This window comes from Triticum dicoccoides, chromosome 6A, assembly GCF_002162155.2.
Source record: "Triticum dicoccoides isolate Atlit2015 ecotype Zavitan chromosome 6A, WEW_v2.0, whole genome shotgun sequence".
Classification (NCBI taxonomy): Eukaryota; Viridiplantae; Streptophyta; class Magnoliopsida; order Poales; family Poaceae; genus Triticum; species Triticum dicoccoides.
In genome coordinates this window covers 84022926-84037055 of record NC_041390.1, presented here as the reverse complement: position 1 = coordinate 84037055, position 14130 = coordinate 84022926, and positions in this window count along the sequence as shown.

The window sequence follows — 14130 nt, the reverse complement described above, 5'->3', positions numbered from 1 at the left end:
CTGCTCGGGCGAACCGCATTTGCGAGATTGAATGCGGTACCGCATTATGCATACCTCAAGCTCAAGATGCCAGGACCTCGGGGGGTCATCACAGTTAATGGAAACACAGAGCGCTCCCTCCGCACAGAGGAGCACACCGCAGCCCTCGCAGCAGAAGCGCAAAGTAGCCTCTTAAGGCAATCCGCTAGTTCAGCAATTAAGGACCCGGACACCTTCAAGCGCGCCCAGAGTAATCGGCAACAAGACCGCCTGGCACATTCCGAGCTCGCATAGCAATGTGGCCCCCACCCCGGTCCCAGCCAAATGGCGAAATCTGTGCCACGCATACATAATTACGCATTAAAAATACCATGGGCACAGGTGGGGAGGGGGCACGACTACGGCACGCCCCAAGACGCGGCTCAACCGCACTAGGGGCTTCCCGCTTTGTTATTTTTCTCTTTCAGGACTTTAATCTCTGGAAACCCTGTTCGGCAGCATGATTGCCGGACACATGATGCAGCAACCAAGGAGGCAGAAAGCTACGTCGCACCACGGAACCCCCAGGTGGATTACGATAACGAGTAAAATACTTTCTTTAATACCATTCCTCAGCTTGCCCTTGGAGGGGACATGTCAAATAGTCCTACTTTTTGCTTATCACACTACTTGTATCATTCTGCTTTAACGCACCTTTTTGAATAAACAATGCATAGCACTAAGACTATTATTGCATTCTTCTTTATATATATATATATATATATATATATATATGTGTGTGTGTGTGTGTGTGTGTGTGTGTGTCCATTCATGACATCCAGCACTCGTACACTATGGTACGGCCAACACGCTAGGGGCTTAAGCATACCCCATAATACGGCGTCAGAAGTCCGAACACTTTCAACAATGTGGCACCCCGAACTTATAGCATTATATGCACCAGCTCCGAATCATGTCTTGGGTCAATAGTTGGGTTTGCCCGGCTCCCATGTTTTGGTACCTTATCTTCCCCTATATCGGCTAAGGTAGAACTGGGAAAACTACTGCGATTGTGCCCCGGTTCAGATGGGCTAAGCACCTCAGTAGAGAAAGCTAAAACTAACTGTCATGATAAGGCGAGAGACTGGTCGTTGTTCGAGAGGTTTCGAGTCTCTAAAGACTTATGCCGCTTAGAGCGAGGAGTCGGCTTTGTCCGGCTTAAGGCATGTATAGCGCCCCAAATTCGGCCTTCCGAATACTAGGGGCTTCACCAAAATTTAAAATTATAGAATTCTATGGCTAAGTGAGAGTGATAAAGCATTATAGTCCGATTGCCTTGTTCGTTGCGCTAAGCACCTCCCTCGAAGGACCCAAAAATGGGAACAAGAGTGCTCAGGTTTATCCCAAACACCCCAGCACCCGTGGCATGGGGGCAGAAGCCGACGACTAGCCATCTCTCAGATTTGATAAACAGCCGAACATAAGGTAATATTTTAAATTCAAACAAGCGTTGCATAGCGCATATGAACAAGTTTTCATACCACAGGATCACACGAGCAAGTTCATTGAAATATTACATCTTTCGCATACCACAGGTCACCCTCATAATACATCTCGGGGTGGCGATGCTCCTTGCCCTGCGGCGGCCCCTCCTTCACCAGCTTCTCGACGTCCATCTTGGCCCAGTGCACCTTCGCACGGGTGAAAGCCCGGTGTGCACCTTCGATGCAGACGGGCCGCTTGATGACTTCCAGCCGTGGGCAGGCATTCACAAGCCGCCTCACCAGGATGAAGTAGCTGTTGGGAAGGGCGTCGCCAGGCCACATCTGGACTATAAAGCCCTTCATGGCCTGTTCGGCTGCCTTGTGTAGCTCGACCAGTTGCTTCAGCTGGTCACTCATAGGCATCGGGTGTTCAGTCCCAGTATAATGAGACCAGAACAGCTTCTCCGTCGAGCTTCCCTCCTCGGCCAGGTAAAACTTTGCGGCATCCGACACGCTGCGAGGCAAATCTGCGAATGCTCGTGGAGAGCTCCGTACTCAGGTAAGTAACAAGTAATTTACTTTCACATGCTTGCTTTGCATATTGAATGCCTTACCCGCCGCTCTCTTCCTCATCGCCTCAATCTCCTGGAGGGCCTTTTGGGCTTCAGCCTTGGCACTCTTTGCGCTCTCAAGGGCCGCGGCAAGCTCAGACTCTCGCGTCTTTGAGTCAAGCTCCAACGCCTCGTGCTTCGTCACGAGTGCTTGGAGCTCTTGCTGCACCTCTCCCACCCGTGCCTCTTGCTTTTCCTGCTTGGTGCGCTCCTGGGCCGCATTGTTTTCGGCCTCGGACAGCGCTTTTCTTTGTTATTTGATCCTATATTCGGCTTTTCTTTGTGAACACCAAACAGAGCATCAGGGGCTACTGTCTATGCGGTAATATTTTTCCTATATTTTAAATACTTACCTCAAAGCCTGTTAGAAGGCTGGCACAGGCTTCAGTCAGTCCGCTCTTGGCAGACTGAACCTTCTTGATCACCGCACTCATAATAGTGCGGTGCTCTTCGTCGATGGAAGCGCCGCGAAGCGCTCCCAGCAGGTTGTCCGGTGCCTATGGATGGACAGAGGTCACCGGCATGGGCGTCTTGCCCCTTTTGGAAAGGAGCCACCTGCCCGAGTCCGGAACCACTAGAGGTTCCGACGCGGTGTTCGGCTGGGAGCCGAACTTGGAGCCCCCGGGAGCCTTGCTCCCTTTTCTCCTGGAGTCCGGAAGGTCGCCTTGAGGCGCCTCCAGGACTGTCTCCCCCCGGCTCGGTGCCCCTTGAGATAATACCTCGGCATTGTCCGTAGGGCAAGGGGAGGAGGCGGTCGGAAGTGGATCGCTATCCATGTCCGACGAGTCCAAGGAACCGTCCGACGAGGATACGTCGATACAGGCTTGGGGGGGTCTGCATAATTATATTCGGCGTTAGGAGAAGCAGTGCGACAACGGTATGCTATGAGTTACTCTGGTATCCGAATACTTACAACTTCGCCAGGGGCTTGGCCCAGAGCAGCCACTCGTCTTCGCCTTCGACGGCGGTGGTGGAGCTGTCCGGAAGAAGAGTCCTTCCTTTCTTGGACCATTCGGCCTCCCCTGTTGGGGCGGCCTTCCTTTTCTTGTCTCCCCTGGCTGGAGGGGAGCATCTTCATCTTCCTCCTCGTCTTCATGGGAGGAGTGCGTCGTGGAGTTATCGGACGATGAGTCCGATACCACCTGGCGCCGGGAACTCTTTCGGGTTCCCTTGGCCTTCTTCTTGGTCTTCTCTGGCACCTTATAAGGAGCTGGAGTCAGCACCTCCGTCAGGAGAGCGTCCGCGGTGTCTTCGGGCAGGGGGGCCGGATAGTCGATCTGCTCCGATGCCTCCACCCAGTCCTGGAAAGGCATGAGAGCTCAGACCCCGCACATGGTTAAGCTATGGGAAATAAATATCCTACCAGATGTACAAAACTTACCGAATTCGCAGGGCGCTTCGCGCTTAGCCCGCGGTCCTCGGTGAGAGAGGGAGGGACCTTGGCGCCCTTGAACAGCACCCTCCAGACGTCTTTGTGCGTTGTGTCGAAGAGCTCGCTTAGAGTTTGGTGTCGGGCCGGGTCGAACTCCCATAAGTTGAAATCCCGTTGCTGACATGGGAGGATCCGGTGGAAGAGCATGACCTGGACTATGTTGACAAGCTTAAGTTTCTTGCTTGTCATGTTCCGGATACATTTCTGGAGTCCGTCCAGCTCCACCGATGAACCCCAGGACAGGCCCTTCTCCTTCCAGGAAGTGAGCCGCGTGGGGATTCCGGATCGAAACTCGGGGCCGCCACCCAGTTGGTGTCGCATGGCTCGATGATGTAGAACCACCCCGATTGCCACCCCTTTATGGTCTCCATGAAGGAGCCCTCGAGCCATGTAACGTTGGGCATCTTTCCCACCATGGCTCCGCCGCATTCCGCTTGTTGGCCGCCCACCACCTTCGGCTTGATATTGAAGGTCTTCAGCCATAGGCTGAAGTGGGGCCGGATGCGGAGGAAAGCCTCGCACACGACGATGAACACCCAGATATTGAGGATGAAGTTCGGGCCAGATCATGAAAGTCCATCCCATAATAGAACATAAGGCCGCGGACAAATGGATGAATGGGAAACCCCAGTCCGCGGACGAAGTGGGGGAGGAAGACCACCCTCTCGTGAGGTTCTGGGGTAGGGATGACCTGCCCCGCGGCTGGCAGCCGGTGCGCGATATCCGCAGCTAAGTACCCGGCTCCGCGTAACTTTTTGATGTGCCCCTCCGTGACGGAGGAGGCCATCCACTTGCCTCCCGCTCCGAACATGTTTTGGAGAGAGTTGAGGAGGAAGATGCGGACTTGGGCGCTGGAGATCGAGTGCGCGAGAATGGATGAGCAAGGAGGAAGAAGGCGTGGGTAGAAAAAGGTGAGATCTTATCCCTTTATAAGGGCAGACTAAACTATGCGCCCCCACTAGCCTGGTAAAACTCACTTATCCACCAAGCGCCGTAATTGATGGCACGGTTGGGTTACCCACGTCCGTATTGATGAGAATCCCGTAATAAGGGGAACACGATCTCTTCTTTGACAAGACGTGTCAGGAAACCGCCTCGCGTTATGTGCGGGGCTGGTTAAAGAAAAACGGTTCAAATAATTACCAGGCCGAGGCGTGATGTCATGCTGCCAAAACGTGTCAGCAAATTAGATTTGTATTAATATTATTCTCTCTATGGTGGTATGTGGAACTTATTTTGCAGGGTCGGACACTATTTTTGTATTCAAATTCTTCTGTGGTGTATTCAGGGGAGGAACCCGCCTTGCAATGCCGAAGACGACACTGCGCGCAGGACTCATCGTTATTGAAGCCTGGTTCAGGGGCCACTGAGGGAGTCCTGGATAAGGGGGTCTCCGGATAGCCGGACTATATCCTTTGGGCGGATTGTTGGACTATGAAGAAACAAGATTGAAGACTTCTTCCCATGTCCAGATGGGACTCTACTTGGCGTGGAAGGCAAGCTGGGCAATACGGATATGTATATCTCCTCCTTTGTAACCGACATTGTGTAACCCTAGCCCCCTCCGATGTCTATATAAACCGGAGGGTTTTAGTCCGTAGGACAACAGACAATCATACCATAGGCTAGATTCTAGGGTTTAGCCTCTCCGATCTTGTGGTAGATCAACTCTTGTACTACTCATATTATCAAGAATAATCAAGCAGGACGTAGGGTTTTACCTCCATCAAGAGGGCCCGAACCTGGGTAAAACATCGTGTCCCCTGCCTCCTGTCACCATCCGCCCTAGACGCACAGTTCGGGACCCCCTACCCGAGATCCGCCGGTTTTGACACTGACAATACTGCTAACGGTTTCTGTACTGATCTCGCTGGTCCCCACGTCCCTCACGCCTCAGGGGCGATCTTGGGCTATGAGCCGAGTGGACTGTATCTGCCACAATGGATCTGCTATGGATCCTATTCCACGACTATGACACGGCTGTATTCTATTCTCCCGCTGCTCGAAGTAAAGCCCTGATCTGCATCAAACCTCTGCCAGCTTCTGACTAGGAAGGCTGGATTAATTCTGCTATTCGGGCTGCAGCTGTGAGATTCTGGATCGGAGTTCGATATACCTGAGTTGGAGGCGAAAAAGTTGTCATCGACTGGATTCTGGGATCCGCTGCCGAGCATGCTCGTCGAGTGCGCGCTGGAGGTTCTCCAGTCGAGTGCGCTCAGCCAAGTTAGCCAGGCGCGCGTCCTCCAAGGCTCGGTCCTCGGGTGTTTCTCCAATGATAGGAGTGTGAAGTGCATCCATGTTCCGGCAGCGAAGTTCTTCCCTCTGACGGTACTCCTCGTCAACACGCGACGGATCGCCTCCGCCATTGCCACCATCGCCGCGGGGGAAGCCAGGAGGACTGCGAGGTCCATTGACCATCAGGACTTCTACCGCGGGGTCACTGATGTCGCACTCGGATGCAGTCTCTACGGAGCCAGTCGAACAGGCCGTAGAGAGTTTTGTCGGGCTCGATTGCCGCGACCCGGGGGGTGGCTGACTGGCGAGCCACCGCGTGCCTCACCCACCACTAAAGCCTCGATCGACCGGAACGTTTGCGCCAGCGGGCTACAGGGAGGGAGGACAGCACAGGAGCCGACTGATACAGAGTCGATGGCTGCCGTAAGAGGACGCCACGGACGCACGCGCGAAAGTGCGTTGCCCCGCCGACGGGGAGCGCCTCGACATCAAATGGAGCTTCTTGGAGCCAAACGGAGTCGTCGGCGACGAACACAAGCGCGCCGAGACGGATCTCGCGGCCCTCAGCAAAACCTCCGCCTGAAACCATGTTGATGGGGATTGGAAAAATCGCAAATTCTCCAACAAGTCGCTAAGAAACCTGCCCCACGGTGGGCGCCAACTGTCGTGGTTCTAAGTCTGACAGTCGAATGGTTGGTAGGGATGTAGAGGCAAGATCCTAGCTATGGAGGAGTTGTACACGCAAGTTTTACGAGTTCAGGCCCTTCTCGTAGGAAGTAATAGCCCTACGTCTCAGATCCCTAAGGAGGGCGACTGGATTATATGCATGTGTGTTATAGAGGGTGCGAACCCTTGTGCCTGTGGAGGGGGTGGCTTATATAGAGTGCGCCAGGACCCCAGCCAGCCCACGTCATAGAGGGTTTAAGGTACATTGAAAGGGAACATCACTGGTAACACCCACACTAAAGTGCTATAAATGACAATTAAGCCTATAAGTAAATGCCCAACTGTTGTTCATGTAGAGTGGCTTTAGCTCTTCTGCCCGTCGAGTGACTTCTGCGACGGTTGAGTGACATTGATTCTTCCAAGTGGAACGTCTCTGGTCGAGTGGATGATGGTACCCTTTGAATGATCCTGGCTTTAGGGTGATGTCCTAGGGGAGGATGTCTAGGTCAGGTCTATGATCCTACCCTAGGTACATAGCTTCATCACCCCCCCTTGTGTTGGGGAACGTAGTAATTTCAAAAAAAAAGTCCTACGCACACGCAAGATCATGGTGATGCATAGCAACGAGAGGGGAGAGTGTTGTCTACATACCCTCGTAGACCGGAAGCGGAAGCGTTAGCACAACGCGGTTGATGTAGTCCTACGTCTTCACGGCCCGACCGATCAAGCACCGAAACTACGGCACCTCCGAGTTCTAGCACACGTTCAGCTCGATGACGATCCCCGAACTCCGATCCAGCAAAGTGTCGGGGATGAGTTCCGTCAGCACGACGGCGTGGTGACGATCTTGATGTTCTACCCTTGCAGGGCTTCGCCTAAGCACCGCTAGAATATTATCGAGGATTATGGTGGAGGGGGGCACCGCACACGGCTAAGAGATCAATGATCAATTGTTGTATCTATGGGGTGCCCCCCTGCCCCCGTATATAAAAGAGTGGAGGAGGGGGCCGGCCAAGGAGGGTGGCGCGCCCAAGGGGGGGAGTCAAACTCCCACTGGGGGTAGGACTACCCTTTTTTCCTATTAGGAGTAGGAGAGGGAAGGAAGGAGGAAGGGGGAAGGAAGGAAAAGGGGGGCGGCCCCCCTCCGAATTCGGATTGGGCTTGGGGGGGCGCGCCCCCTCCCTTGCTCCTTTCCCCTCCTTTCCACTAAGGCCCAATAAGGCCCATATACCTCCCGGGGGGTTCCGAAAACCTCCCGGTGATCCGGTATTGTCCCAATCTCACCCGGAACCTTTCCGGTGTCCAAATATAGTCGTCCAATATATCGATCTTTATGTCTCAACCATTTTGAGACTCCTCGTCAAGTCCGTGATCACATCCGGGACTCCGAACAACCTTCGGTACATCAAAATATATAAACTCATAATGAAATTGTCATCGTAACGTTAAGCGTGCGGACCCTACAGGTTCGAGAACCATGTAGACATGACCGAGACACGTCTCCGGTCAATAACCAATAGCGGAACCTGGATGCTCATATTGGCTCCTACATACTCTACGAAGATCTTTATCGGTCAGAGCGCATAACAACATATGTTGTTCCCTTTGTCATCGGTATGTTACTTGCCCGAGATTCGATCGTCGGTATCTCAATACCTAGTTCAATCTCGTTACCGGCAAGCCTCTTTACTTGTTCTGTAATACATCATCTTGCAACTAACTTATTAGTTGCATTGCTTGCAAGGCTTAAGTGATGTGCATCACCGAGAGGGCCCAGAGATACCTCTCCGACAATCGGAGTGACAAATCCTAATCTCGAAATACGCCAACCCAACATGTACCTTTTGAGACACCTATAGAGCACCTTCGTAATCACCCAGTTACGTTGTGACGTTTGGTAGCACACAAAGTGTTCCTCCGGTAAACGGGAGTTGCATAATCTCATAGTCATAGGAACATGTATAAGTCATGAAGAAAGCAATAACAACGTACTAAACGATCGGGTGCTAAGCTAATGGAATGGGTCATGTCAATCACGTCATTCTCCTAATGATGTGATCCCATTAATCAAATGACAACTCATGTCTATGGTTAGGAAACATAACCATCTTCGATTAACGAGCTAGTCGAGTAGAGGCATACTAGTGACACTTTGTTTGTCTATGTATTCACACAAGTATTACGTTTCCGGTTAATACAATTCTAGCATGAATAATAAACATTTATCATGATATAAGGAAATAAATAATAACTTTATTATTGCCTCTAGCTAGGGCATATTTCCTTCAGTCTCCCACTTGCACTAGAGTCAATAATGTAGATTACACAATAATGATTCTAACACCCATGGAGCCTTGGTGCTGATCATGTTTTGCTCGTGGAAGAGGCTTAGTCAATGGGTCTGCTACATTCAGATCCGTATGTATCTTGCAAATCTCTATGTCTCCCACCTGGACTAGATCCCGGATGGAATTGAAGCGTCTCTTGATGTGCTAGGTTCTCTTGTGAAATCTGGATTCCTTTGCGAAGGCAATTGCACCAGTATTGTCACAAAATATTTTCAGTGGACCCAATGCACTAGGTATGACACCTAGATTGGATATGAACTCCTTCATCCAGACTCCTTCGTTTGCTGCTTCTGAAGCAGCTATGTACTCCGCTTCACATGTAGATCCCGCCACGATGCTTTGTTTAGAACTGCACCAACTGACAGCTCCACCGTTTAATGTAAATACGTATCCGGTTTGCGATTTAGAATCGTTTGGATCAGTGTCAAAGTTTGCATCAACATAACCATTTACGATGAGCTCTTTGTCACCTCCATATATGAGAAACATATCCTTAGTCCTTTTCAGGTATTTCAGGATGTTCTTGACTGCTGTCCAGTGATACACTCCTGGATTACTTTGGTACCTCCCTGCTAGACTTATAGCAAGGCACACATCAGGTCTGGTACACAACATTGCATACATGATAGAGCCTATGGCTAAAGCATAGGGAACATCTTTCATTTTCTCTCTATCTTCTGCCCTGGTCGGGCATTGAGTCTTACTCAACTTCACACCTTGTAACACAGGCAAGAATCCTTTCTTTGCTTGATCCATTTTGAACTTCTCCAAAACTTTGTCAAGGTATGTGCTTTGTGAAAGTCCAATTAAGCGTCTTGATCTATCTCTATAGATCTTAATGCCCAATATGTAAGCAGCTTCACCGAGGTCTTTCATTGAAGAACTCTTATTCAAGTATCCCTTTTTGCTATCCAGAAATTATATATCATTTCCGATTAGCAATATGTCATCCACATATAATATCATAAATGCTACAGAGCTCCCACTCACTTTCTTGTAAATACAGGCTTCTCCAAAAGTCTGTACAAAAACAAATGCTTTGATCACACTATCAAAGCGTTTATTCCAACTCCGAGATGCTTGCACCAGTCCATAAATGGATCGCTGGAGCTTGCACACTTTGTTAGCTCCCTTTGGATCGACAAAACCTTCCGGCTGCATCATATACAACTCTTCTTCCAGAAATCCATTCAGGAATGCAGTTTTGACATCCATCTGCCAAATTTCATAATCATAAAATGCGGTAATTGCTAACATGATTCGGACAGACTTAAGCATCGCTACGGGTGAGAAGGTCTCATCGTAGTCAATCCCTTGAACTTGTTGAAAACCTTTTGCGACAAGTCAAGCTGTGTAGATAGTAACATTACCGTCAGCGTCAGTCTTCTTCTTGAAGATCCATTTATTTTCAATTGCTTGCCGATCATTGGGCAAGTCAACCAAAGTCCACACTTTGTTCTCATACATGGATCCCATCTCAGATTTCATGGCTTCAAGCCATTTTGCGGAATCTGGGCTCACCATTGCTTCTTCGTAGTTTGTAGGTTCATCATGATCTAGTAGCATGACTTCCAGAACACGATTACCATACCACTCTAATGCGTATCTTACTCTGGTTGATCTACGAGGTTCGGTAGTAACTTGTTCTGAAGTTTCATGATCATCATCATTAGCTTCCTCACTAATTGGTGTAGGTTTCACAGAAACTGGTTTCTGTGATGTACTACTTTCCAATAAGGGAGCAGGTATAGTTACCTCATCAAGTTCTACTTTCCTCCCACTCACTTCTTTCGAGAGAAACTCCTTCTCTAGAAAGGATCCATTCTTAGCAACAAATGTCTTGCCTTCGGATCTGTGATAGAAGGTGTACCCAACAGTCTCCTTCGGGTATCCTATGAAGACACATTTCTCCGATTTGGGTTCGAGCTTATCAGGTTGAAGCTTTTTCACATAAGCATCGCAGCCCCAAACTTTCAGAAACGACAACTTTGGTTTCTTGCCAAACCAGAGTTCATAAGGCGACATCTCAACGGATTTTTATGGTTCCCTATTTAACGTGAATGCGGCCGTCTCTAAAGCATAACCCCAAAACGATAGCGGTAAATCTGTAAGAGACATCATAGATCGCACCATATCAAGTAAAGTACGATTACGACGTTCGGACACACCATTACGCTGTGCTGTTCCGGGTGGCGTGAGTTGCGAAACTATTCCACATTGTTTCAAATGTAAACCAAACTCGTAACTCAAATATTCTCCTCCACGATCAGATCGTAGAAAATTTATTTTCTTGTTACGATGATTTTCAACTTCACTCTGTAATTCTTTGAACTTTTCAAATGTTTCAGACTTATGTTTCATTAAGTAGATATACCCATATCTTCTTAAATCATCTGTGAAGGTGAGAAAATAATGATATCCGCCACGAGCTTCAACATTCATTGGACCACATACATCTGTATGTATGATTTCCAACAAATCTGTTGCTCTCTCCATAATACCGGAGAACGGCGTTTTAGTCATCTTGCCCATGAGGCATGGTTCGCAAGTACCAAGTGATTCATAATCAAGTGGTTCCAAAAGTCCATCAGTATGGAGTTTCTTCATGCGCTTTACACCGATATGACCTAAACGGCAGTGCCACAAATAAGTTGCACTATCATTATCAACTCTGCATCTTTTGGCTTCAACATTATGAATATGTGTATCACTACTATCGAGATTCATCAAAAATAGACCACTCTTCAAGGGTGCATGACCATAAAAGATATTACTCATATAAATAGAACAACCATTATTCTTTGATTTAAATGAATAACCGTCTCGCATCAAACAAGATCCAGATATACTGTTCATGCTTAACGCTGGCACCAAATAACAATTATTTAGGTCTAATACTAATCCCGATGGTAGATGTAGAGGTAGCGTGCCGACCGCGATCACATTGACTTTGGAACCATTTCCCACGTGCATCGTCACCTCGTCCTTCGCCAGTGTTCGCTTAATCTGTAGTCCCTGTTTCGAGTTGCAAATATTAGCAACAGAACCAATATCAAATACCCAGGTGCTACTGCGAGCTCTAGTAAGGTAGACATCAATAACATGTATATCACATATACCTTTCTTCACCTTGCCATCCTTCTTATCGGCCAAATACTTGGGGCAATTCCGCTTCTAGTGACCAGTCTGCTTGCAGTAGAAACACTCAGTTTCAGGCTTAGGTCCAGACTTTGGTTTCTTCTCCTGAGCAGCAACTTGCTTGTTGTTCTTCTTGAAGTTCCCCTTCTTCTTCCCCTTGCCCTTTTTCTTGAAACTAGTGGTCTTGTTGACAATCAACACTTGATGCTCCTTCTTGATTTCTACCTCCGCAGCTTTTAGCATTGCGAAGAGCTCGGGAATTGTTTTATCCATCCCTTGCATATTATAGTTCATCACGAAGCTCTTGTAGCTAGGTGGAAGTGATTGGAGAATTCTGTCAATGACGCAATCATCCGGAAGATTAACTCCCAGTTGAATCAAGTGATTATTATACCCCAGACATTTTGAGTATATGCTCACTGACAGAACAGTTCTCCTTCATCTTGCAGCTATAGAACTTATTGGAGACTTCATATCTCTCAATCCAGACATTTGCTTGAAATATTAGCTTCAACTCCTGGAACATCTCATATGCTCCATGACGTTCAAAACGTCTTTGAAGACCCGGTTCTAAGCCGTAAAGCATGGCACATTGAACTATCGAGTAGTCATCAGCTTTGCTCTGCCAGACGTTCTTAACGTCGTCAATTGCATCAGCAGCAGGTCTAGCACCCAGCGGTGCTTCCAGGACGTAATTCTTCTATGCAGCAATGAGGATAATCCTGAAGTTACGGAGCCAGTCCGTATAATTGCTACCATCATCTTTCAACTTTGCTTTCTCAAGGAACGCATTAAAATTCAACAGAACAACAGCACGGGCCATCTATCTACAATCAAACATAAACAAGCAAGATACTATCAGGTACTAAGTTCATGATAAATTTAAGTTCAATTAATTATACTACTTAAGAACTCCCACTTAGAAAGACATCCCTCTAATCTTCTAAGTGATCACATGATCCAAATCAACTAAACCATAACCGATCATCTCGTGAAATGGAGTAGTTTTCAATGGTGAACATCACTATGTTGATCATATCTACTATATGATTCACGCTCGACCTTTCGGTCTCATTGTTCCGAGGCCATATCTGCATATGCTAGGCTCGTCAAGTTTAACCTGAGTATTCTGCGTGTGCAAAACTGGCTTGCACCCATTGTAGATGGACATAGAGCTTATCACACCCGATCATCACGTGGTGTCTGGGCACGACGAACTTTGGCAATGGTGCATACTCAGGGAGAACACTTTTATCTTGAAATTTAGTGAGAGATCATCTTATAATGCTACCGTCAATCAAAGCAAGATAAGATGCATAAAAGATAAACATCACATGCAATCAATATAAGTGATATGATATGGCCATCATCATCTTGTGCTTGTGATCTCCATCTCCGAAGCATCATCATGATCACCATCATCACCGGCGCGACACCTTGATCTCCATCGTAGCATCGTTGTCATCTCGCCAATCTTATGCTTCTACGACTATCGCTACCGCTTAGTGATAAAGTAAAGCATTACAGGGCGATTGCATTGCATACAATAAAGCGACAACCATATGGCTCCTGCCAGTTGCCGATAACTTGGTTACAAAACATGATCATCTCATACAATAAAATTTAGTATCATGCCTTGACCATATCACATCACAACATGCCCTGCAAAAACAAGTTAGACGTCCTCTACTTTGTTTGTTGCAAGTTTTACGTGGCTGCTACGGGCTTAGCAAGAACCAATCTTACCTACACATCAAAAACCACAATGATAGTTTGTCAAGTTGGTGTTGTTTTAACCTTCGCAAGGACCGGGCGTAGCCACACTCGGTTCAACTAAAGTTGGAGAAACTGACACCCGCCAGCCACCTGTGTGCAAAGCACGTCGGTAGAACCAGTCTTGCGTAAGCGTACGCATAATGTCGGTCCGGGCCGCTTCATCCAACAATACCGCCGAACCAAAGTATGACATGCTGGTAAGCAGTATGACTTATATCGCCCACAACTCACTTGTATTCTACTCGTGCATATACCATCAACACATAAAACCTAGGCTCGGATGCCACTGTTGGGGAACGTAGTAATTTCAAAAAAAAATCCTACGCACATGCAAGATCATGGTGATGCATAGCAACGAGAGGGGAGAGTGTTGTCTACGTACCCTCGTAGACCGGAAGTGGAAGCGTTAGCACAACGCGGTTGATGTAGTCGTACGTCTTCATGGCTCGACCGATCAAGCACCGAAACTACGGCACCTCCAA